The sequence below is a fragment of the Hylobates moloch genome, unplaced genomic scaffold (assembly GCF_009828535.3).
Source record: "Hylobates moloch isolate HMO894 unplaced genomic scaffold, HMol_V3 SCAFFOLD_17, whole genome shotgun sequence".
Lineage (NCBI taxonomy): Eukaryota > Metazoa > Chordata > Mammalia > Primates > Hylobatidae > Hylobates > Hylobates moloch.
The window spans coordinates 13,990,270-14,018,151 of NW_026652292.1; the positions used below are offsets into that span (position 1 = coordinate 13,990,270).

Genomic DNA, 27,882 nt, shown 5'->3' on the forward strand with positions numbered 1-27,882 from the left:
GATGCAGGGTATATATTTTTTTTTTTTTTTTTTTTTTTTTGAGACGGAGTCTCGCTCTGTCGCCCAGGCTGGAGTGCAGTGGCGCAATCTCGGCTCACTGCAAGCTCCGCCTCCCGGGTTCACGCCATTCTCCTGCCTCAGCCTCTCCGAGTAGCTGGGACTACAGGCGCCCGCCACCACGCCCGGCTAATTTTTTGTATTTTTAGTAGAGACGGGGTTTCACCGTGGTCTCGATCTCCCGACCTCGGGATCCGCCCGCCTCGGCCTCCCAAAGTGCTGGGATTACAAGCGTGAGCCACCGCGCCCGGCCGATGCAGGGTATATTTTGTAGGTAGAATCCACAGGCTTGCTGTCAGATTCCAGGAGATTGAGGAAAAGAGAGGAGAAATGAGTTGTCAAGTGAAGACGAAGAGAAGGGTGTGCATTTCAGGCAGAGGGAGCAGAGTGGTGAGAATGCCAGGAGGGCGTGACAGCACACTTGTTTGGGAACTCAATCAGTTTCTTACCAGCTGCCTGTGAAAGGTTAGGTGGGGAATTTCAGGGAACAAGGCATAAGGGGTAGATTGGGCTAAAGGTATCAATGCTGAAAAACTTGTGGTTTTGTTCTTAGTACAACACATGTGGAGGTGCTAAAGGGTTTGTGTTAGAAAAATGATGTGGACATGTTTGTGTTTTAAATTAATTTCAATAGGTCCAGTGTGCAGAATGGGTCTAAGGAGAAAATGACAGGAAGAACGGAGGCTTTTGGGAGGCTACTCCTACCACCGAGACCCCTACAATAAACATCCTCATGCATACTCACTTGTGGATAGCTCTGTAAGCATTTCTATGGGATCCATATTTAGCAGTGAAACTGCTGGGTTATAGGGTGGTGTGATGATTTATTTTATGTGTCCACTTGGCTGGGCCATGGTGCCCAGATGCTTGGTCAAACATTATTCTGGATGTTTCTGTGAAGATGTTTTTGGATGAGAGGAACATTTAAATCTGTGGTCTTTGAGTAAAGCAGATTGCCATTCATCATGGGGTTGGGTCTCATCTAACCTATTCAAGGCCTTCACAGAATAAAGACTGACTTTCCCAGAGCAAGAAGGAGATTTTGCTATCAGATGGCCATTGGACCATTGGACTTGAACAGCAACTCTTTCCCTCTTTCCTGGGTCTCCAGCCTGCTGACCTCCCCAATCAGATTTTGGACTCCCAGCCTTCACATTTATTTAAGGCAATTCCTTAAAATAAATCTCTCTCTCTTTCTTTAAACACACACACACACACACACACACACACACACACACACACACACACAACACACACACACACACACACACACACACACACACACACACACACACACACACGGCCCTGTTGATTCTGATTCTCTGGAGCCATATACTTATTTCTGCTCTCCAGAATGGCTGTATTCACATGGCCCAGAGATCTGGCATCTACATTCCCCACCCACACTGGGCATTAGCTAGCTTTCTAAGTTTTGCCAGACTAATGAATGTAAAGAGTATCTCATACTCTTCCAACTTGCATTTATTTTGTAACTAATAGGACTGAATAACTTTTAAGTTTCCTTATCCATCATTTGCCTCTTCACACTTAGGCCTTTTTGCCCTCCAAATGGGGCTCCTGACGTTTTGTTATTAATTTGCTAGAACTCATCTTTCCATTAGTCCCTTGTTGATTTCAGGTATTACACATACATTCCAATGCCACTTCTCTTTGTTATCTTTGCTCAGGGTAACTTTCAGTTAATATAATTTCTTAATATTGGTGTGATGAATGACATTTTTAGCTAGTGAGTTGTGATTTTGTGACACAGGTAAAAAACATTCTACGTTTTCTTCTGTTGATTTTGTATTTTTTTTTGTTTAGATCTTTAATCTTTCTGGAATCTACATTTGTATGTTTTAGATAAATATTGCTTTGCTTTTTTTTAATGAGAGAAACAGTTTCTCCAAAACTATTTACTCTTTTTATTTCCCCCCATTGTTCAATGATATCATTTTCATCATCAGGTATGTTTTTGAGTCTTCTATTCTATTATTCTATTGTATATTTGTCTGTGTGTGTGCCAAAACTCAGTTTAAAAAAAGCACTACAGTTGTATAGTCTGTGTTTATGTATTCTAGAGGAAGTCCTACTTCTTTACAGTTTTTTCCCCATTTGACCTACGTTTTCATAGGCCTTCAATCTTCCATATTTAATGTGGAATAAATTTCTTGCATTAAAAAACATATCCTGCAACTGTGATTGAAATTTAACTGATTTTATGGGCTAATTTGGGAAGAAGTGGCTTTACAAAAAAAATCTTGTCTTATTGTAGAGCACAAAATATCTGTCCATTTACTCAGATCATTATTACTATGTGTTTAATGAATATTTATAAGTTTTTTCTATCAAAATCTTGAGTATTCTGTGGAACTAAACTTTTTGTTGCTCTTCTGATAGATATTTCAAAAGTAAGATTTAAGAAATTTCAGGAGAGAAAAGATAGTGACTTTTATAAGTCGATCTTTTATCTGTTAACCTATTATTGTCAAAGAGTGATAGTTTTATCTTTCATTCCAATGTTTAGATCTTTTCTTTCTTTCTTATTGTCATGACCAAAACCTCATATGGAATAGTGGTGGAGACATTGGGCATTTAAAAAATAATTCTGCTCTTAAAGGCATTGATGAAATCAAGTTTTCCCATTAAGAATAACTTTGTTCTAGGTGTTTTGAATACAACTTTTACCAAGTATGTTTATCAAGATAGGCTAGGCTATGCTGCAGTTAAAAAAACAAAACAAAACAAAACAAAAACGAAAACAATGCAATGCCCTAATAGCAGTGGCTTATCCCAGCAACATAGTCCTCTGTGGAACTGGGAAACCTTCAAGGGCACTTGTCCTCCACGTGCTGATGGCTTGAAAATTTGGGTCATGCTATCTCAATAGAGGACTCCTCCATGGAGAAGGAGGAATGAGAGACCAAAAAATTATGCATACTGTTTCACTGCTTCTGCACATATGTGACAAGTAATTGTCCCCTGGCAGTCCATTGGTCAGAACTGGTCATGTGATGCTACCCAGCTACATAGGGACTGAGATGTGCAGTTGGTTGTGTGTCCGTAAGAAAAACAAAGCCAGTTAGGGTTGAACACTAGCAATGTTACCACATCAAGTTAAGGAAACTTCCACCAGTTCCTCATTTTAAATTAGAAGTGTGTGCTGACATTCACCAAAATACTTTTCTGCATTGATAATATATTATGGTTTTCTGCTGTAATCTATTGAGGTGGTAATTACTTCATTAGATCTTCTGATGCTTAATGTTCCTGGGACAAAGCCCACCTCCTCATTTTGTGCTTTTATACACCATTGGATTTGCTAATATTACCTAATGCTTCAGTTGGGATTGTCTGCATACACGTTCACACTAAAAATAGATCCATGATTTTTTTCTTGTATTATCCTTATCTGACTTTAGACTCAAGATTATGCTCACTGTTACTTTTTTTCCATTTTCTTGAGCAATTTGCATAAAATAGAAATTAACTATTCCCTGAAAAATCCTGTAAAACCATTTGGGCAGGATTTTTTTTTTCTAGGAACTCACTCATTTCAACTAGATTTAAAAATTTATTTATGTGCAGTTTTTCATAATACTTGGAAATATTACTACATTTTTATTCTGTATTTTGTTTATTTTCATCTTCTCTTTCTCCTCCTTAAGGAGTTTGTCAGAGGTCTGTCTAGCTTATTAATCAGTTGAGAAACCAAGCTGTAGACATGCCTACCTTCAACTCTCCAACCCCTCAATTTACACACATTTGACACAGCCTTCAGTTTTCCCAAAAGTTCATGGAATCCATAACTTCCTCTCACTTCTCTGGTTTCATCAGTGTTGATTTTGGGGGAATGTCAGCAGTCGAAGCTTGTTTGCCATCTTTTAAGAAACTAGAGACCAAGACTTTTTTGTGTGCAGGAGGCTGCTTTTGTGAGTAAAAAAAGTAGATTTCTAATCTAGACACAGCTACACACTCACTTACAGTATAACGTTGGGAAAGACATTTCTTTGTGCCTCAATCTTCTCATCTGCAAAATGAGCAAATATAACTTCATTAGATGAGTGTCACAAACTCTCTAAGTTCTAAAGCTGTATTGAAGCTTCATGCATGTGATAGCTGGAGTTCAGCAAATATTCGCTGCCCTGCCCATCTCACTGTAGGAAGAGTACACTTCCTTGCTACTCTGATGTGGGACTTGGCTGTGTGGCCTGTGGCCAGTGGAATGTTAGCTGACATGACGCTTGCAAAGGCCTAAAATATTTGTGTGTTTGTGGCTTGGCTCTGGCAACCTAGTGATTTTCCATGAGGAGTACATGCCCAGGTACTTCTGCCCCTAACCCATGGGCTCCAGAATGAACACTTGTACAGCAGACTAGAACCTAAACTATAGCCTGAAGTAATCCTACTCATCATCAGCCTGAAGTAGAGCCATTCTGTTTGGCTCCATTGAACTGCGGTTGACCTCAGGCCTATGAATGTGAGGATAAATGCTCAGTTTAATATATCAACGAGTTGAGGGGTAATTTGTGACTCAGAATTACTATGGTTGTAACTGATTAATATAATTTAGTTGAATCAATGGTTTTCAAATGATGTTTGAATAGAATACTAATGCTTCCCAAACCGGGTTGAGGTTTTTGTTTCTAAAATCTTTTTTAGAAATTTCTCGCTAATTTTTAAAGAAATTTAGAAATGGATAGAATAGATTAAGCTTAACATTTTTACTCCTCTAAAAAAAGAGAATAAAATAGCTTTCATTTAATAACTTTTTTGTACACATGAACAAGGGTATTCATAATGGTCATTTTATTTTGCATATATGCAATGCAGTCATATTTTGTGCTAGCATAATTATTCATAGTTTGCATGCTAACAGTGAATCCATAAATATTTCAAGATATGAGTGGATACCTCCTTAGCTTCTATTTTCCCAATTTTCATTAGGAATACAGGGGTTTCTGGACAAGCCATCTCCATTCTCAATTCCAGGGAAGAAACATATAACCTGGACAAGGTCCATTGGTATATTTCATTCAGGAATTAGTTTGGAGTCAGGCATTAATCCGGAGCAATGCCAATAAGTATGAATTTGAGGACTTTTGCTAGAATTTCTAGGACATTCTTTCTTGCTCTGGAACTTTGAAAACAGTATGGATAGTGAAAAACTCATTTATAAAGGACAACATATTGTATGATTTTATTTACGTGAAATGTCCAGATAGGCAAACTGATGGATAAAGAAAGCAGGTTGGTGACTGGGGATGTGAAATGTGGGTAACTGCTAATGGGTATGGAGTTTCTTTTTGGGATGATAAACATGTTCCAAAATTAATTGCAGTAATGGTTGCACAACTCTGTGACTATACTAAAAACCATACTAACTGACTTTCACACTTTAAATGCGTCAATTGCATGGTATATTGCATCTCAATAAAAGTGTTACAAAATTATGGTAGGCACCAGGGTCTCCCAGAGTTGCATTTGCTGCATGACATATGGGTGTCGAGTGAGGTAGTTTCTTGAATGGTAAGAGTCACCTTAAGAACCCTGGAGAAGAATTGCCACGCCCATGCATGGCATGGGGATATCCCTGTTAACGTTGTTTAGGAGTGGCATATTCCAATTTTCCCCCGAGTTTTTATGTTTTGAGCACAATGAGTAGATGATGCTTGAAGAAAAGAACAACTCTCACATCTTCATTTTTGAATGATGCCTCCATACATAAGGGTTCTGCAAGTGGATTGCTGCTGTGGTTTGAATGTGTCCTCCAGTGTTCATTGTTGGAGACTTAATCCCTGATGCAACAGTGTTGAGAGGTGGGCATTTAAGAAGTGATTAGTTGATGAAGCCTCTGCCCTCACGAATGGATTAATGTTGTTATTATGGGAGTGGGTTTGTTATCTTGGGAGTGAGTTCCTGATGAAAGAATGAGTTCATTCCCCTTCTCTCCTCTTTCTCTTGTGCATGCTCTCTTGCTGTTTCACCTATTGCCATGGGATGATGCAGTACGAAAGCCCTCAACAGACATGGGCCTCTTGACCTTGGACTTCCTAGTTTCAGAACTGTAAGAAATAAATCTATTTTCTTTATAGATTATCCAGTCTCAGGTATTCTGTTGTAACACACAAACAAACTAAGACAGAAAATTGGTACGAGGAATGGAGTCATTGTTAAAAGAAATATCTGAAAATGTCCAAGTGGCTTTTGAACTGGGTAATGAATAAAGGCTGGAAGAATTTAGAAGGGCAGGCTAGAAAAAGCCTAGATTGCCATAAACAGAACATTAAGGGTGACTCTAGAGAGGGCTCAGAAGAAGAGGAGAGCTATAGGGAAAATCTGAAACTTCTGAACAATTACTTAACTGATTGTGATCAGAAAGTTGGTAGAAGTATAAATGGTAAAGACCATTTTGATGAGATTTCAGATGGAAAAGAGGAATATCTTATTAGAAACTGGATTAAAGGCCATCCTTGTTATGAGGTGGCAAAGAACTTGGCTGAATTGTGTCCATGCCCTGTGGCTTTATGGAAGGCAGAATTTAAGAGTGATGACCTGGGATATCTGGCAGAAGTAGTATCTAAGCAGAAAGGCATCCAAAGTGCTACGAGGCTTCTTTTGGTCACTTAAAGTAAAATAAGAGAAGAGAGAAATGATTTAAAGACATAATTTATGTAATTAAAAGGGAACCCGAACGGAAAGATTTGGAAAACTCAGCCTGGCCAGGTAAAGAATTTAAAAAAGCCTGTTTGGGAGAGAATATTAAGGGTGTGGCCAAGTGATTTTTTTTGCCAAAGAGATGAATATGGATAGAAGGAAGCCAAGTTCTATTCATCAAGACAATGGGAAATGACTCCAAAGGCATTTCAGAGATCTTCTAGGCAATCTAGGACTTTGAGGGCAAGGATTTTCAGAGAGGTACTCACAGGACCTCAGTGTTCACCGCCTAGGAGAGTCTTGGGACTCTGCTCTCCTCATGGTGGTGCAGTGCCGCTCAGCCATCTCAGGCATGCTCTGGTGGGCCCAGGTGCAGTTCATGCCACAGTTCCGCAGGGCGCAAGCAGTAAGCCTTGGAGGCATCCACGTGGTGCTGACTCTGTAGGCATGCAGAGTGCACAAGCTGTGTGGCCATGGTGGCTACCACCTAGATTTCAGAGGATGCCATGGACAGCCTGAATGCCTAGGTAGAGATTTATAGCAGGGGTGGAGCCACTACAGACAGCCCACACTAGGGAATTGCCCAGTGGACTGAAGAGGCAGAGCCACTGCAGAGAGTTTACACTAGGGCAATGGCTAGTGGAGCGGTGGGAATCAGGCTGCTATCAAGATCCCAGAAATGTAGAGCTACTACTTGCCATGGCAGCCTGGGAGAGCCGCAGGAATAAGACTCTAACACGTGAGAGCTGCTGGATAGACTAAGCCCAGCGAAGCTATAGGAGTGAGGCTTGCCTGAGGTCTTGGGGCCCCACTCCCTACTCCAGTGTGTCCAGGATGTGGAACATGAAGTCAAAGGAGAATATTCTCCAGCTTTAAGACTTCCTATTGTTTTCCATGTGGGGTTTTGAACTTACTTGGGACCAGTTATCCCTTTCTTCTTACCTGTTTCTCCCTTCTGGAGTGGCGATGTCTATCCTATTCATGGTCTATCATTGTACTTTTGGAAGCAGAAAACTTGTTTGATTTCACAGGCTCACAGCTAGAGGCAAATTTGCCTCAGGATAAATTTTGCCTTGAGTCTCACCTGTATCTGATTTGGTGAGACTCGACTTGGGATTTTTGAGTTGACGCTAGAACAAGTTAAGACTTTTGGGGTTATTGGGTGGAATGAATGTATTTTGCATGGGAGAAGAACACAAGCTTTTCAGGCCAGGGGTGGAATGCTATGGTATGAATGTGTCTGCCAAACTTCATGTGTTGGAAAACTAATCCCCAGTGCAACAGCGTTGAGAGGTCGGACCTTTAAGAGGTGATTAAGTCATAAAAATTTTCTGCCCTCATGAATGGATTAATACCATTATGAGGGAGTGGGTTAGTTATTGTAGAAGTGGGCTCCTCATACAAGGATGAATTTGGCTCCCTTCTCCTCTCTCTCTTGTGCACGTTCTCTTGCTCTTCTGCCTTCTATTATGGGATGATGCAGCAAAAAGATCCTCACCAGATAAAAGCCCCTTGACCTCAGACTTCCCAGCCTCTAGAACTCTAAGAAATAAGCTCTTTTCTTTATAAATTACCCAGTTTCAGATATTCTGTTATGGCAGCACAGAACAGACTAAGACTATGGCATTTCTTTTATTTTACCAATAACCTTATTTATTACATTCTCCAAGTCAATATTTGTTTTCTGTAAACGTCCTCTCACCCCTTCCTTGAAGAACTTATGTAGTGTATGCTTCCTATTAACTCCACAGTGACATTCTAAAATAGGACTTGGTCAATTTAACATTTTTTTTTTTTTTTTTTTTTGAGACGGAGTCTCGCTCTGTCGCCCAGGCTGGAGTGCAGTGGCGCGATCTCGGCTCACTGCAAGCTCCGCCTCCCGGGTTCACGCCATTCTCCTGCCTCAGCCTCTCCGAGTAGCTGGGATTACAGGCGCCTGCCACCACGCCCGGCTAATTTTTTGTATTTTTAGTAGAGACGGGGTTTCACCATGGTCTCGATCTCCTGACCTCGGGATCCGCCCGCCTCGGCCTCCCAAAGTGCTGGGATTACAAGCGTGAGCCACCGCGCCTCGCCTCAATTTAACATTCAAATAGCTATAGAGCAGAGACATAGCCTTGTGCCTGCATAAACACCATTTGGTGATGGTTTCATAAAAGTGCAACATTCTGTAATTACAATAATTATCTCCAAGGTATAGGCCGGGCGCGGTGGCTCATGCCTGTATTCCCAGCACTTTGGGAGGCTGAGGCAGGCGGATCACGAGGTCAGGACATTGAGACCATCCTGACTAACACAGTGAAACCCCGTCTCTACTAAAAATACAAAAAATTAGCCGGTGTGGTGGCACACGCCTGTAATCCCAGCCACTAGGGAGGCTGAGGCAGGAGAATCGCTTGAACCCGAGAGGCGGAGGTTGCAGTGAGCAGAGATCGCACCACTGCACTGTAGCCTGGGTGACAGAGCGAGACTCCATCTAAAAAAAAAAAAAAAAAGAACTATGTCCAAGGTATAGACACGAGTCTCTATTCTAGAAAGTCCAAGATGCCCTGAAATATGAAAAAATATACTTGATGCTCTGTTGACTGGATGATTAACTGAGAAATGGGAAGCAACAAATGAGAAACACTTGGGCAACAGTTTCCAGAGAGAAACTCAATAAGCTGATGTAAAACAAGAAAATTGCCCTTCTTTGTAAAAGAAAACCCTGTTTTTAAGATGCAGTGATGAAATGCTGAGAAGGACGCACAGAGGTGAAAGCTGATTTTCCCTGAAGTACGCATTATATATGCAACGCCAAAATTCTTTCAACAAGATTAATAAGTGCTATTTACGGTGTTCCCTGGGCAGATCAACAGAGTGAAGAGCACAGGAATAAGGCTACAAAATCCCCTGTTGTCTTCGGATGTGTTTGAGCTGCAGCCGAACATAGGAGGAACCCTGATCCTCTTTTGTGGGGAGGAAACCCACCGAGGAGAGTGGGTGAAGTTTTAAAACACAAATCATTTTTAGGCAGATCTGGTGGTTAATTAAATGGCTGACTTATAAGCTAAGGACATTTACTTGAGAATATAGGACTTTTCTAACTTTGAACTTGCAACTCAGGAAGGTAAAAAGTGACAGATCCTTTCTGAGGGACACAAACGTAGGATAAGTCAAGGTGGCCCTAGGTCATATGGGGAGATCAAATATATGAAATACAGGGAAATAACATGGCACTTTATGCTTCTTTTCTATTCTGATTAGTGATTAATGATTAAAATTTAATTCATAATTAGATTGAAATAAAAATTGGAATTAATTTCTAATTCTGGCAATAATACAGTTGAAAAATCAGGGCCCTGGGAGTCAGAAGACCTGGGTTTGGACCTGCCTGCTTTCAACTTTTAAGACTGTAGGCAGTTCTTTTCACTGCTCCAGGGCTCAGTTTTCTTATCCATATAAGGACAGGGATTAAAGATTCTATGATGCCTTCAACTTCATGATTTTATGATTTATGAATCTTGAGTTTCAGAGCTGGCTGACTCATTGAAGATTTATCCGAGAAAAATAATATTATTGACTCTCAAATGAGAGATTAATATTTCCTGTGGGTGAAAAATTAATTTTTAGCTATCACTAATGTCAAACCAAAGAAAATATCCTGACTCCAATAAGAAATTTAAAGAGTCTGCCTGAAGACAAATGGCTAAGAATTAGCAGTGTGTGAGTTCCCACAATTAACTAAAACTCTGCATAGGAATCCTCCTTAATTTATTAAAAAATTCTGTTTCCTTTCCTTTTCCAAACTAAATATTCTCAAATAAATGAAAATATGCTTAAGGAGCATACTTAGCTAGGAGCTACTACATTGTATTTTCCTACTAATACTAACTCTTTAAATGATGAAACTAATATTACAAAGTGAAAATAACATACTGCCACATGCTAATCCTCAATTTGTACTTTATAGTTAATCTACAAGAAGAAAGTGAACCACTGGACACTTGGAATGTATACCTTAAAACTTGGACAAATGAAATAGATGTTTACTGATTCCTTTCCATAACAAAAGTTACCACCCAGTCATGGTTATTTAGATCACAGAATAAACAAGCATGTAAAGTACAGCAGAGAACGTTTAGATGTTTAGGAATTTATCAGTGAGGATGCTTTGGGGATATAAATAACAACCACCACCACCATAACAAACTTGAACAAATTTAAATGAAGAAAGAAGTCCAGAAGGAGAGCAGCATTCAGGGCTGATGTAAGCTAGATCTCTAGCTTTACTTCGCCTTATTCATTCTTCCCTTCCATGTTTTGTCCCATACTCAGTTTGGTCCCTGGCTCCTAAGTCAAACCACTGTTGCAGGACTTTTCCTTAGTTCAGCTAAAGACAGGATGCTTGTCCCACGGCCATGAAAATTTAGGCTCACGGATGATTGAAGGATGAGAATTATGGGATTTATTGGGCAAAAGGGAAAGAAAACAGGGAACAGGGATGTTCCACAAGGCCAGAGTTTCTGCTGGTATGCTTCCTACCTCACAGCCTGAATCCCAGGTTCCACACATGAAGAGGAGGGTCCAGGCTCCTTCCGGGTGCAAATGGGGTGAAGTTCCCAAGGCTCCACCCCAGTGCCCAGGTTGGCTGGAGTTTTGCCAGGGAGCCCCTCCCACCTGTCTGTCTCACCACCACTCATTGTCTTCTGGCTCCATGTCTTCTTGACAGATTGCAGTGCCTGGAACACAGTGAACATACAATGAGTAATCACAATCGTGAGAAGTACCAGCATTTATCAAGCTCTCATTGCAAGTTCTAGGAGCTTTACATGTATTGATTTGTTGGCCCCACCATAATCCTGTGAGGCAGTGTGTTAATTTTGAAAATAAGTCCACAAATTCTTGAGATGCTTCCCTTCCAGAGGTGGGGTGTCATTCCCCTCATCTAGAATGTGAGCTGGACTTGACTTGTTTCTAGTGAGTAGAACAAAGCTAAAATGATGTGTGACTTTGGATCCTGGGTCATAAAAAGACTATGGCTTCCATCTTGATTGTTCATTCCCTCTCTCTCTCTCTGTCTCTCTCTCTGTCTCTCTCTCTCTCTCCCTCCCCGTCTCTCTCTCTCTCTCTCCCTCCCCACTCACTTGGGACAAGCTATCTGCCATGTCCTGGGGACACTCAGGCAGCAGTCCTGTGGAAAGGCCCACTTTGTGAAGAACTGAAATCTCCAGCCCATAGCCACGAAGTCTGCTAACAACTGCTGGAGCCATCTTGGAGGCTGATTCCCCAGCACCAGGAGAAACAGGGATGACAGCAGCCCCTGTTGGCAGAGCCACCCAGCTGAGCCACTTGGGGATTCCTGATCCTTAGGAACTATGTGAGATAATGAATATTTGTTTTCGTTAGCTGGGAAGTTTTGGGTAGCTTGTTACACAGCAATAGAGAATTAATACAGGCAAGTACTATTATTATCCTCATTACAGATGAGCAGATAAAGCAGAGGAAGGTAGAGTCACTTGTCCTGGACACGTGGCTGGGAAGTGGTGGAGGGCAGACCCACACTGTCTGACTTCTGAGCTCACATTCTGAACCCCAGTGGTTTATAAACATGATGTGATGGTCTTCTGTGTTTCTGCTTCATTTATTTGAAGTCCTCAAGTCTTATTTGAAGTCTCTAGCATATTTGTAGCCTTTCCTTTTAAATTGCCCCAATTTTCAAGATTGGTGGATAATTTCAGAGGGATTAAGATTAATAGGGAGTCTAAAATTCTCTTTTAAAATTATTTTATTTGCAGTTTAAAATAATGTTTATATGTAATCTGACATTGGTGTGTTTTGGAATCTTATGTCACAGAATAGAGATGTCAGAGGTGGGTCATAGTTTTAGGAAAGGAGTAAGGAAGTTACTGACCTTCAATTTACAGGGTGAGATTTGAATTGGACTTCTATGTGGATACGTGGTTTCCACTCATTGAAAGCATGCGGAGAAACAGAGTCACACATTAGCAGAATACAGCATTATCAATTCTAGTAAGCATAGCTCTAGCTAGGTCAAGGGTTGGGGGATTTCTTTAGATGTCAAGATCAGACTTGATTACACGACTTTTGCTCTTAATCCATGTGACCATTGATTTGAAAGTCAAGAAATCCCCAGGTTTTAATTCCTGTGTCATTGCAGAGGTTTCTTGGTGAAATTTCTGCATTACGTTTTTCCTTTCTCATTTGCAAACCTCTCAGTTTTCTACCTTGCAGTTGGAGAGAGAAAGAGGCTGTGTTGCTTCCTCCCAAGTCTCTCAGTTCTCCTTACTTTCTTGTTTCTGACTCCGTAGTTTGGTGAGAGGCACGTGGACTGGCTGTAAGGTCTTGGGCATCATGTGACCACTCTGGTTTTATGTGGAAAATTCCAAGCTACCTGCTTGAAGTCACTTGAAGAATGAATGATAAGGCCTCCCAGTCTGGTTAGCCTTCCACCTCTGCTGCTCAGTCTAGAGTTTGCTTCTAAGTCTTACTTGACGCAGGATAATTCTTTATTCAGCAATGGGAGGTGACCAATACAACGTCTATCTTATATTCCTTGTGCCACTGTTATTTGGGTCTTTCTTATCTCCCTAAAGGATTGGAAGCTCTTGGAGGTAAAAAAAATGGGAACAGAGCCTTGCCTAGAGCATAGCTCAATATATACCCAGGCTATTGATAAATAAGAGTAAAAGGACAGATGGAAGCAAGGGTAGATGATGGAACTATGAAGCATACTTAGTTTTCCTACTAATGTTGCCTTGCTAATGTGCGTTGAATAAGAAAATAAAACCTTATATGTATTTTGAATGTACGAAACAGGTCAGCTCAAAATAGGTATTTTACTTTAAATAAAAGTGGCCCTGGTGTGGTGGCTGACACGTGTGTAATATTAGCACTTTGGGAGGCGGTGGTGGGAGGATCCCTTGAGTCCAGGAGTTCAAAACCAGCCTGGGCAACATAGTGACACCCTGTAAAATTGAAAGATTAGCGAAGCATGGTGGTGTGCACCTGTAGTCTCAGCTACTTGGGGGGTTGAGGTGGAAGTATCTCTTGAGCCCAGGAGGTTGAGGTTGCAGTGAGCTGTGATTGTGCTGTTGTGCTACAGCCTGGATGACAGAGGGAGACCTGTCTTTAAAAAAAAAAAAAGTTGCCAACAGCATAAAGTTCAGTTTCAAAAATTCATTTTATAGCCGGCTTTTCAGTGACTGATCTATTGGTAAAGTTTTATCATAAATAATTTAAAGCAGAGACCATTGTCTGGCTTGGCAGAGGTTTTGTTTTAACAAATCTATTACATTTTAATTGTCTATTTCCACTTGTACCTTTTTTTTTTTTTCTTTGGCTGGGAAGGGAAAGTTCACTGATGCTTGATTCATGTTCTGCCTTTTCCCAAAGGATGAGGAGTTGTTTACTGCTAAATCATAATGCAAAATGTAACTTTCCATGGGTGGTAACCACGGGAAGCTTTTCTGGTGATAATAATGTTGTTCTGTAACACTGTTTACCACGTTATAATGCATCATATTAGAGATGCAAAAATGAATAAATTCAGAGGCAGAATAAGCAATAAGATTTTCTACAACCAAAATGAATAAATAAATAAGGTTGGGTAGAGAACATGGGTGTCCAGTGGTTGCATAGAGAATGAAGAGTTAAGACTTTGGATGGTTCTATCTATAAGGTGGACAGTGAACAGAGAATCATAACTATAAGACATATTCTGATAGTACATTTGTAAGTAATTTTACATCATGAAAGTGTTTTCTCATTGATATTTCACAACAAAACCCACCGCTTACTGAATGCCTACGATAGTGTGTGACATATATTAGGCACCTAATAAGTCAGCACAGGGCAGAGTTATTCTTCTAATCTCTCTGGCTTCCCCTTCTGCAGCATCTCTACTCTCTTTAGCCAGAGAAAGTTCTCTTCTTTTAAGGGACCTTATCTGATTAGAGAAAGCCTACCTAGATAACCTCTGCGTAACCTTAAGGTCAACTAGCTTGGGACTTTAATAACATCTTTAAAATTTTTTTTGCCACATGGCACAACATAAGTATGGGTATAACAATAGAGGCTGAAGTCATGTGGGCCAAAATTCTACCCACTACAACCATAAAGCTAGAAAGCAGCAGCTTCAAGAGCCTAATCAAGGTCTAACTAGCTTCCAAATCTGTATTAATTCATCACACCATGAATATTCATGGGTTAAAATAAGAATAACATTAGAAAATAGTTTAGGATCCCCAATAGAATATGAATAATTGCTCATGCTGTGAAACTACCCATGTTCCCTTCCTAAAATAAATGATTTGAGAATATAATCCAGAATAGACCGATCAAAATATTCAATTCAAAAGGGTAAATGCTTTATGATATTGGAAAAATTTCCAATACAAAAACCATCCATTATGTTCAGAATATTCATCTGAAAGATGGGAATGATAATAACAGTACTTACTTCTCTTGTCATCACAATGCAGTAAAGTACATAATACAATTTCTAGTGCATAGTAAATGGTCAGTATGTACCAGTTGTTATACACATACAATGGTGCCTTTATCATATTTACCATGCTTATCTAACTGCTTTTGTTTCACACTGTCTTCCCTTCTTGCGTATAAGTCTCGTAAGAGCAGGGATCACATGTCTCTTTCATGGTATTCTTTCTAGCATTTGGTACTGGGCTTGGCATGTGTGAATTGTCTCAGTACATATTTGCTGAATACATGAATGAATAATTTTGGAAGAAATCTCTCAATTATTTTTTAACATAGTGTGGGTCAAACAAAACACATCTGAGGGCTGGATTTAGCTTGTGGATATCTAATTTGTGATTTCTGCCAAAGAGTATGGCCATGACAATTTAGCATGGGAGCTTTTCAGACATGTGTTACCAGTCTTCTACAGAACACTAGAAGACTCAATAAACATCCATAGTATGTCTAATTTTGAGCAATACAGATGCTCACGAAACTTTGACATTTCCATAGTTCTGGTCATCTTAAAATCTTTTCTCTCCCGAACTGAAAGATTGTCAAAGTTGTTTGTCAAAGTTGTTTTATTGTTTCTCTTTGAATTAAAAAAATTTCTTTTTGTTTTAAAAAAATGGTGACATGCCTCGAAAGCTCCCTAGATGTGTCTTGTAGCATTCGGCTCTTTCTCAGGGTGTTTCATCTACTATTTGATCCTAACTCCAAGTTGCCACCCCTGGAGGAGAACCACAGAAGCTATCCAGAGGGAGTCACCTCAGATTGGTCCTCAGTGTCCATACTGTGTGTTCTCTCCTGGTCTCTGAAACACAATCTCTCCACCAATATTTAACTTCATTGCATTTCACACTTTGATACTATAGGAAAAGAAAAAAATGACTTAACTTCAGGCAATTTACCATTAAACAATTCCTTGGAATAAAACTCGGTGTAGAAATTGGTGTGACACATTTCCCAAGGCATTATTAGGACAAGGGCCAGAAGTTCACTATAAAAAATGTTAATTATAAAAAGTTTACATAATTAAATACTACAGTCTCAATAACCTTAACACGCTCCTGATGTAATTATGTGCACAACTATTTCAATCAAAATTCAGTGCTGTCCAGACAGACTCATAGGATATCTTGAGCTGGAATTTAATTAAAGATTTTTTAAAAACTTCCAAAAGGGCTAAAATACTGGATGGCTTTGGTTCTTGTTTGTGAAGATGTGGTTTGGAGAAGAACAAGCCTATGAAGAGAGAAAGAAAGAATGTCAGTTCCAGAAACCAGGTATTGGGTAAAAGAGAGGGATAAAGAATGTGGCTAGAGGCTGTTATATCTGTGAAACCACTTTTAGTGATTATTCTGTAATGCACACTGGGAACTGAGTCTGTGTTAGATTTCTGTTTGGTGGTAACATATATGTTTTGAAAAATGGCTTTTCCCTTTTTTATTCATTGACTCATGATTTCAGTGTTCCCTTTTCTGCAGCCCTTCCAAAAAGGAGGTCTCTGCAGTTATGTCCTTTCTTTTGGTTTTTAGTTTATTAAGATGTTTTCAAATATAATTTCATATTTTGGAATGTGGTTTAAATATAGATCCAGTAAGAAAACAATCCCAGCTTCAATCTAGAGTCTCAAAGATTTCAGACTGTTATGTGGTCTGCAGAGTGAAAAACTCAATCAAAGTGTAGAATTTTACCGTAGAGAAACTCAGATTTGCAAAGCAAATGTAGTGGAATAAGGCAAGGCCCTGCATGGTAACTCGTCCCTAACATGGTGCCATTAATTCCTTCTCTTCCTGCAGGGGCAGGTCATTCCTCCATTGAGAGGGGTAATCAAGCCTCCGGTCCCTTGAATCCTACATCTCAGTGACTGCTTTGACCAATTGAATGTGAAATCAAAGGAGGTTTATAGTAAAATCTAGCTTTAAAGAATATTTAAAGAATATTTTTAAGTTTAAAAATTTAAAATATTTAAAATATTTTAAAAATATTTAAAAAATATTTTGTCTTAATCAGCAAAATTCTTACTAATTAATTCAATCCTATTGGATCAGGGTAAATAGTGAGAGCTAACGCTGTGAGCTGTGGCAAGAGATGGTACAGATCCCTTTTCTGCTTTTGATGTATGTTTATTGTAGACACACTCCCAATCACTACCACCACATTATCCAGCCTGCCTCCATTTAGGAAAGTGAATTTGCACCATATGGTATACAGGATTGGACTGTACAAGATGGGAAATCGGAGGAATATGTGGAAGGAAAAGCTTGTCACTTCTGACACTAAGTTGTAAGAAACCTTGTAGTGTCTGCCTGAATCTTCTGTAGCCCATTATCTGGGGGAATCTAGCTACCAGGTAAGAAGGGTAACTACTCTGAGACCGCCATGCTGTGAGGCAACTCAAGCAGTCACATTCTGTCTCATTGTTGTGACACCTTCCGATATGTAAACATTGGCCAGGACCTTTCCCCCGAGCCTCAGAGACATAAACCTGCAAGTCTATCTCACGTCTCTACTTAAAAGTTCCACAGGCATCACATTCTTAATGTTTGAGACTTAACATTTGATTTTGAGTGCCCCTATTTTCCCATCTTGGGAAATGATTCTACCATCCACCCATTGCTTTAGCCCAAATCCAAGAGTCAGCCTTGATTTCTCCTTCCTGCAATCTCCACGAACTAATCTATCCACAATTACTATTGATTCTGCATCCACAATGTACTTTGATTCTCCTTAGTCTTCTCTATCTCTATTGTCTGTATCGCCACCTCTTTCAACGCCTTCTCCGCAGACTCCCTACCTTCTTTCCTGACACCCTATCTATTCTGCACTCATCAGCTGGAGTCATGTTTTAAACATGTAAGTTGTAGCTTTCCATGACCCTGCATAAATCCTCAAATGGCTCGCTATGGTGGTTAAGTACAATCCAAGTCACAGAATGTGACTTGCATGGCTCTGTGCGATCTACTCCAGCCTCGGCATCTTCCTTGCTCAGTACTTTTGGCACATAAGCCCTTTCTCTGCCTGCACCTCTCTCATCAGCTCTTCACATTCTCAGCTTACATTTCTGGGAGCCCCTCATGATCGCTATATATATATATATATACACACACACATATATATATATAGATAGATATAGATACAGATATAGATATCTGTATCTATATCTGTATCTATATCTATATCTATATAATAGATTTCCCCCACTATTTTCAATCCTGGCATCTTAGTGCCTTACCATAGTGTTTGTGACCATTGTAATAATTTTGTGTGGGTGTTTTACTTTGAATTTTCATTGTTTGGCTCTTCATAGCATTCTCTAAGCACCATGAAGGCATGGCTCATGTGTATTATATTCACCCTTATATCCTTGACACCCAGCATAGTGCCTGGCTCATAAGAAATGCATGATCAACTATTCTGTTGAATAAATGAATAAATATCAAAAGCTTAGAAAATCTCAATCCCTAGATTAATGTGTGGGAAGTAGAAATTTCATCAGAAACAAATGTGTTTTGTACACAGACTGTCCCTATTTGGTCTGTGTTGAGCGAAAAGAAAGAAGACTTCTATTGGGCTTAATTTAGGGGGCAAATTATCAGAAAAATAAGGGGGAATTTGTGAACCTATTCTCTTCCGCAGTGAGCCAGTGAGTGACAAACTAGAAACAGAGGACCTGGCTTAAAGGGTGTCCCCTCAGCCTGTCCTGCAGACACACGAGGTGCTCCTCATGCCACACCTTCTGGACTTGCTGCTCAGCCTGTCATCACTCTGAGTCCTCATCCTTCTTCCCATCCTGGAAATCCCATTCTCAAGTCTTACCCTTCAGCAGCCCTGCCCTGTCTTCGCTCACCTCTACCCGTGACCTCACCCTACTAAAGTTCCCGCCCCACACCTAGGATGCCGCTTAGCGGCAGCTCGAAATGGCAAGTTTCCACCTCTACCATGCAGCGAATGGGTAAGACCAGGATGAGGCAGGCAGGGGTTGTAACCCTCTCTCTGTTCCTGGGTCCTACAACCATGCTCCCAGCACCCAAGCAGATTGAGACAGAAATGCCTGTGGGACTTCTTTTTTTTTTTTTCTTCTTTTTGAGATGGAGTCTTGCTGTGTTGCCAGGCTGGAGTGCAATGGTGCCATCTCGGCTGACTGCAACCTCCACCTCTGGGGTTCAAGCGATTCTCCTGCCTCAGCCTCCTGAGTAGCTGGGACTACAGGCACGCACCACCATGCCCAGCTAATTTTTGTATTTTTAGTAGAGACGGGGTTTCACTATGTTGGCCAGGATGGTCTCGATCTCCTGACCTGGTGATCCACCCGCCTCGGCCTGAGAGTCTCTTGGGCAGTTTAAAAATGTCTACCTCATTTAAAAATGTCTCTCTCTTCCCTCTCTGAAATTCGTGAGTTTCAGATACAAGATCTCCAAAATACAAGTGTAAGCTGAATCATGGAAATACAGAATGGTTAGAAGCGAGGACTCAACAGGTTCATTTTAGACCATAAGCGAAGAGAAGATAAGGTTGCAAAAATAAAAATATCAAAAGTCTTTCATGCTATTTTCCTCATGGGTATGGACTATAATGGTTATAGGAAGGAATAGAATTAGAAACAATCTGGAGGAGAAAATATTGCATATTGGGCTGGGGTGAATTCTCTCTCTCTCTCTCCATATATATATATATTCAGAGAGAGATGAGGTCTCACTCTGTCACCCTGGCTGGAGTACAGTTGCATGATCACAGCTCACTGCAACCTCGACGTCCTGGGCTCAAGCAATCCTCCCACCCCAGCACCCTGAGTAGCTGAGACTACAAGCATGCCACCACATACAGCTAATTTTTGTATTTTTTGTAGAGATGGGGTTTTGCCATGTGGCCTGGGCTGGTCTCAAATTCTGACTCAAGCAATTCATCTGCCTCAGTTTCCCAAAGTGCTGGGGTTACAGGCGCGAACCACCATGCCTAGAAATAATCTTCTCTATATAATTGTTGTGACATTCTTTTTTCATTAATCCTGGCATAAGGTGAGCCCCAGTCTTTCCCCAAGGTGTTCCAGACACTGGGAGGGCAATAACATCTCCTGAGATTCTGTGAGCCTAGTGGATCCCTATTACTTTTATGTCAGATGTCCCCCCAAAGGACATGGCAACTACATGAAAGAAGTTTAATGATGTAATTTAACTTATATTTTATGTTTTAGACCCACTTGTAAGATATCTCCACTGCCAATACTGACCTAGACATTTACCAGCATCAGTCATGGGCTCTCAGGAAAATTATTTTTAAGCTATTGGGGGAAAACATGATATTTTAACTCTTCTTGGTGAGTTTTAGCATGCCAGTCATTAGCCTAGCTGGTGAGAAAGGGTAAGCTGCATGGACTCACCAAAACAATATGTTACAGTTCAAAAAAAAAAAAAAAAAAAAAAAGCGAAGGGGAGGAGACAAACAGTGTAAGTATGACATGGAACTTTTGAGTAGAACTATAAATCTAATTTATCCATAAAGACACAAGGATTGTCAGTAATGAAAAGGGCAATAAATTAGCCTAGCTGCTCAAAAATGAGGCTAGAAAACAAAGGAGCTGGGGCCAATGAACAGCTTACATTGCAGTTAGGAATCAAATAACAACCTCTGAGTAATTTATTTTCAAGTTACACTGGTTGCAAAATTGATGCAACACTGGACCACTGTGAAAAACTGCAATTACTTTGGAATTAAGAAATTTGGGCGTCGTGAGTAGGAGTGGTATTTACTTGGTCTTCAGCTCTTGAAAGAGACAGTCTGATTTGGAGGTGGGAGGCTTTGTGTATAGCATATGTGACATATTTAAACTCTACGCGACATGGATATAATACAATTAGTATTCCGATACTTCCTCACTAATCGTATTTCCATTTTGACTGTTGTTGCTGGCTTTCCCATCTAACCTAAAAATTTTATACCCCTGGGAAGAATGAAGAACCCTGAGTGTGAGATTTGATGAGAGGATATGCCAAGTGCTCTATCAAAGCAGGTCATGATTTTATTAAGTTGCACTAAACATTGATGACTGTTGGCCTTGGGCACTTTCAACCTCCCTGTTTCCTTGAAGTCAGGAATAACGTTGGAATTTTAAAATTATTCTCTATAGGGGATGACTTGAATTTCTAGGGCAGTAATTATGGAAGAAGCATGTTCCCGGTCGAAGACTGCTTCTCCTGGGTGCCGTCTCAAATGCAATGGCTTCGTGGTATATTTAAAGTGCCAACCATTGTAGCCTTTGAGATCCAACAAAGAGTCCATTCTGTTAACTTTGGCATCCTTCTTTGCTAAGCTGAGAAATGTGCAACACGTTGGTGTGCGCTCAGAATTTGAAGGAAATCTACCAGCCTGGCCTCACCCTCATGTAACACATACTTGTGTAGCTTGTTCTTCCAAAGCCCCACTGGCAATCTTTGAAAAAAACAAACAAACAAACAAAAAAAAAACTATCTGATTAGCAGTCATGCAACTCTACAATTTTCTGTGCTATGTAGAACAGCAATTCAGAGGGAATGAGCTGAAATAGCCACCTTTTTTTTTTTTGAGAGAGAGGTGATAGGTGCTTATCACATGCTTATATAAATGATAATTTAACATGAGGTGAAGAGCCTATGGGAGAAATACATGGGCTGGTGATACTTGAAAGTTAAAACACTTAGATTAGAATCTACGTCATAAGTATGCTATTATTTTGATGTCTGTTTCAAAAATTTTGTATAGTTTCCTTTAAAAATTTAGTCTAAGTTCCAGTGACCTAATATATAAAAAACTGTGGGTGTGTATGTATACACACATATATACATATATGGTATATATACACACGTATATACATATATGGTATATATACACACATACACATAAAAGGTTATATGTAAAAGGATATATGTAAAGATCTTTTATATATTTGCATATCGATATCCTTTTAGATCTATATTCTTCTCTGTGTCTGACTATATATATGCTTATATGTATATTCTTTCTTAGACAGAAAACAATCTTGATATGGTTGGAGGGTGGTAAATGTAGATATTTGTCAGTCAGTTCTCAAGATCCAGGAATGACTTTGGGAGGCCAAGGCGGGCTGATCACGAGGTCAGGAGTTCGAGACCAGACTGGCCAACATAGTGAAACCCCGTCTCTACTAAAAATACAAAAATTAGCCAGGCTTGGTGGTGCACGCCTGTAGTCCCAGCTACTTGGGAGGCTGAGGCAGGAGAATTGCTTGAACCTGGGAGGTGGAGGTTGTGGTGAGCTGTGATCGAGCCACTGCACTCCAGCCTGGGCAACAGAGCGAGACTCCGTCTCAAAAAAAAAAAAAAAAAATCCAGGAATGAACTATTTTCATGGGCAGGAAAGACATAGAAAGAGAGATAGATTACTCTTACAAACATTGTCCACTCAGCAGTTACACTGGAAATAAATATTATTCATCGTAAAGACAACTGAAAAAGAAAAAAATATTGGACAGTGGTGGTTGCTGAATCAGTTTACTGAAATTTCTTAGCTGCCTCTGCAAATTGAACTCTTGCTGGCATTGAGGAATATCCAGGATAATGCTAGACACAGAAGAATGTCAAGTTGGCTGCTTCAGCAAAGGTAATGCTTTTTAGCTACCTTCAATCCAGAGAAAGTACTTTAAAAGGGTAACAGAATTACACCTTGGTATTTGTTTTTCTTTCTTTTAAAAATATTTTTATTCTCTTTGGAGAAAGTTTAAAGTTCTTGAGACCTGTATTTACTGCTAACTTTTTTCGTTTTTTTGAGATGGAGTCTCACTCTGTCAACCAGGCTGGAGTGCAGTGGCATGATCTTGGCTCACTGCAGTGGCGTGATCTCCACCTCCCAGGTTCAAGTGATTCTCGTGCCTCAGCCTCCTGAGTGGCTGGGAATACAGGCATGTGCCACCACACCCAGCTAATTTTTGTATTTTTAGTAGAGATGGAGTTTCACCATGTTGGCCGGGCTGGTCTTGAACTCCTGACCTCAAGTGATCTGCCTGCCTTGGCCTCCCAAAGTGCTGGGATTACAGGCACGAGCTACTGTGCCTGGCTACTACTAACTTTTAACCATGGCATTTACCTCTGCTGTTACCACCTCTCACCTTGGCTATCATTATAGATTCATGGTGTCCAGCTTCAAAAGGGCCCTTGGCACTGCTCTGTGGTCACTCGGATCTCCATCCCAGGACAAGGCGTGTCCTTGGGACTCAGGCCCTCATTCTCCCCAACTCCTCAGGTGTATAGGATTCTACCCTGCTCCTCTCACTCCGGGCTTTTCTACCTTCCTCTCTAACGTGGCTTTTCCCTTCAGCATTTAAACTTACCCTTTACCAAGAAAACGCTTTCAAATCCCCACTTCCATCCAGCTTTCTTTCCTCCACCTCCTTACAGAGACACACATCATGAACCTTTGTGCATCTCTCCTGTTTACTGCTTATTTCTCAATTTTTCCTCACTCCACTGCCATCTGGGCTCTGCCTCTCTGCCCCCTGGAGACTCTTCTCCCCAGTGACTGAGCTGACTCTACAGTGTCTACATCCAGTGGCTTCCTTGCCTGACCTCTCAGCAGAACCAACATTGTTGTCCAATCCCTGCCAGATGCACTCCCTCCCTGGATTCATGATCTGCGTGCCCTTCTGATATGCAGAACCACTGCTTTGGCTTCTCCTGCTCAATTTAAAAATTGTGGTAAAACATACATGTCATAAAATATACATGACATACCATTTTAGCCCTTTTAAAGTATACAATTCAGTGGATTACATACATTCACAGTGTTGTACAACTATGATCTCTATTTTCATTTCCAGACCTTTTTTATTACCCCAAACAGAAACTCTGTACCCATTAAACAATAACTCTTTACCCTTCCATCCCCCAGCCCCTGACAACCACTATTCTACTTTCCATTTCTATTAATTTACTTATTCTAGGTTCCACATATAAGTGGAATCATACAGTATTTGTCCTTTTGTGACTGGCTTATTTCATTTAGCATAATGTCCTCAAGGTTCATTCATGTTGTAGCATGTGGTATCAGAATTTCATTCCTTTTTGAGGACAAATAAAGCCCATTGTATGCACATACCATACTTTATTTATCCATTTATCTGTTGATGGACATTAAAAATATACTTCACAAATGTGTATGTCATCCCTGCATGCTGATCTTCTCTGTATTGTTCCAATTTTGATTCATGTACTGCTGAATGAGCATTCCTGCTTTGTTTTGTAAGTTATTCTTGCTCTCTCTGTATGTTCCTAAGTATCTTCATTTCTCAGATCAGGAAACTCAGTCTTCTTCACTTCTTACTCTGAATACCATGCCAGTACAATCTCTAAAGATATCACACACTATCAGTCCTGGTTGTTTGTATAACGTTTCTCCCTTTGCATTGAAAATCTTCACGTAGCTGCTAGATAAGAATTTTTCCAACCAACTTTGGTCATCCTCTCCTCCTGGAAGTCAGATCTTGTTCTCCAAGGCTGGGATAGACCCCTCTGACTCTGTTCCTCTTATTCATTATATTTATCACATCACAGGATCTATTGTGATGAATTACAACTGTTTATTGACTTACCTGTCTTGTCTATTATGTTGTAAATATCTCAAAAGCAGCGGTTACGGCAAAGGAATATATATTATCTTTGGATGATGTTGATGGTGATGATGATTCAGTAATAATGATAAAGATGACAGTAACGTTAACGATGACTATGATGCTGCTGCTGCTGCTGATGATTCTGATGATGGTAATGATGATGCTGTTGATGATGATGATGATGCTGATGGTGATGTGATGGTGCTGGTGATGATAATGATGATGGTGATGATGATTATGGTGTTGATGCTGGTGATGTCCAGCAATATTGAATGCTGTTCATGTGCCAGGCACTGTACTAAGTGCTTTACATGAATGATCTTATTTTATCCTCACCTTGATACTATGAAGCAGGTTCTGTTTTTTTATTATTATAATACTTTTTAAGTTCTAGGGTACATGTGCACAACATGCAGGCTTGTTATATGTATATACATGTGCCGTGTTGGTTTGCTGCACCCATTAACTCGTCATTTACATTAGGTATTTATCCTAATGCTGTCCCTCCCCCCTCCCCCCACCCCACAACAGGCCCCGGTGTGTGATGTTCCCTGTCCTATGTCCAAGTGTTCTCGTTGTTCAGTTCCCACCTATGAGTGAGAACATGCAGTGTTTGGTTTTCTGTCCTTGTAATAGTTTGCTGAGAATGATGGTTTCCAGCTTCATCCATGTTGCTACAAAGGACATGAACTCATCCTTTTTTATGGCTGCATAGTATTCCATGGTACCTATGTGCTACATTTTCTTAATCCAGTCTATCATTGATGGACATTTGGGTTGGTTCCAAGACTTTGCTATTGTGAATAGTGCTGCAATAAACATACATGTGCATGTGTCTTGATAGTAGCATGATTGATAATCCTTTGGGTATATACCTAGTAATGGGATGGCTGGGTCAAATGGTATATCTAGTTCTAGATCCTTGAGGAATTGCCACACTGTCTTCCACAATGGTTGAACTAGTTTACAGTCCCACCAACAGTGTAAAAACATTCCTATTTCTCCACATCCTCTCCAGCAATTTAATGATTGCCATTCTAACTGGTGTGAGATGATATCTCATTGTGGTTTTGATTTGCATTTCTCTGATGACCAGTGATGATGAGCATTTTTTCATGTGTCTGTTGGCTGCATAAATGGCTTCTTTTGAGAATTGTCTGTTCATATCCTTTGCCCACTTTTTGATGGGGTTGTTTGATTTTTACTTGTAAATTTGTTTAAGTTCTTTGTAGATTCTGGATATTAGCCCTTTGTCAGATGGGTAGCTTGCAAAAATTTTCTCCCATTCTGTAGGAGATGTGCACAACATGCACATCTCTGTATGTTATTCTCGCTCTCTCTGTATGTTCTGATGGTAGTTTCTTTTGCTGTGCAGAAGCTCTTTAGTTTAATTAGATCCCATTTGTCAATTTTGGCTTTTGTTGCCATTGCTTTTGGTGTTTTAGTCATGAAGTCCTTGCCCATGCCTATGTCCTGAACGGTATTGCCTAGGTTTTTCTTCTAGGGTTTTTATGGTATGAGGTCTAACATTTACGTCTTTAATCCATCTTGAATTAATTTTGTATAAGGTGTAAGGAAGGGATCCAGTTTCAGCTTTCTACATATGGCTAGCCAGTTTTCCCAGCACCATTTATTAAATAGGGAATCGTTTCCCCATTGCTTGTTTTTGTCAGGTTTGTCAAAGATCAGATGGTTGTAGATGTGTGGTATTATTTCTGAGGACTCTGTTCTGTTCCAAGCAGATCTAATAGACATCTGCAGAACTCTCCACCCCAAATCAACAGAATATACATTATTCTCAGCAGCACATTGCACTTATTCCAAAATAAACCACATAGTTGAATGTAAAGAACTCCTTAGCAAATGTAAAAGAACAGAAATCACAACAAACTGTCTCTCAGACCACAGTGAAATCAAATTAGAACTCAGGATTAAGAAACTCACTAAAAACTGCACAACTGCATGGAAACTGAACAACCTGCTCCTGAATGACTACTGGGTACGTAACAAAATGAAGGCAGAAATAAAGATGTTCTTTGAAACCAATAAGAACAAAGACACAACATACCAGAATCTCTGGGACACATTTTAAACAGTGTGTAGAGGGAAATTTATAGCACTAAATACCCACAAGAGAAAGCAAGAAAGATCTAAAATTGACACCTTAACATCACAATTAAAAGAACTAGAGGAGCAAGAGCAAACACATTCAAAATCTAGCAGAAGGCAAGAAATAACTAAGATCAGAGCAGAACTGAAGGAGATAGAGACACAAAAGCCCTTCAAAAAAATCAATGAATCCAGGAGCTGGTTTTCTGAAAAGATCAACAAAATTGATAGACCACTAGCAAGACCAATAAAGAAGAAAAGAGAGAAAAATCAAATAGACGCAATAAAAAATGATAAAGAGGATATCACCACCTATCCCACAGAAATACAGACTACTATCAGATAATACTATAAACTCGAAAATTTAGAAGAAATGGATAAATTCTAGATAAAAATCTAGAAGAAATGGACATACACCCTCCCGAGACTAAACCAGGAAGAAGTTGAATCGCTGAATAGACCAATTACAGGCTCTGAAATTGAGGCAATAATTAATAGCCTACCAACCAAAAAAAGTCTAGGACCAGATGGATTCACAGCCGAATTCTACCAGAGTTACAAAGAAGAGCTGGTACCATTCCTTCTGAAACTATTCCAACCAATAGAAAAAGACAGAATCCTCCTTAACTCATTTTATGAGGCCAGCATCATCCTGATACCAAAGCCTGGCAGAGACACAACAAAAAAAGAGAATTTTAGACCAATATCTCTGATGAACATTGATGCAAAAATCCTCAATAAAATACTGGCAAACCGAATCCAGCAACACATCAAAAAGCTTATCCACCATGATCAAGTGGGCTTCATCCCTGGGATGCAAAGCTGGTTCAACATACACAAATCAATAAACGTAATCCATCACATAAACAGAACCAAAGACAAGAACCACATGATTATCTCGATTGATGCAGAAAAGGCCTTTGACAAAATTCAACAGCCCTTCATGCTAAAAACAT

At 40.0% G+C, this 27,882-nt stretch overlaps 1 pseudogene; it reads right to left on the reverse strand.

The window, feature by feature from the left end:
- Window positions 1-24,335: 24,335 nt before the first annotated feature.
- LOC116457207 (U6 spliceosomal RNA) lies at window positions 24,336-24,432 on the reverse strand (annotated as a pseudogene).
- Between the last annotated feature and the right edge of the window lie 3,450 nt (window positions 24,433-27,882).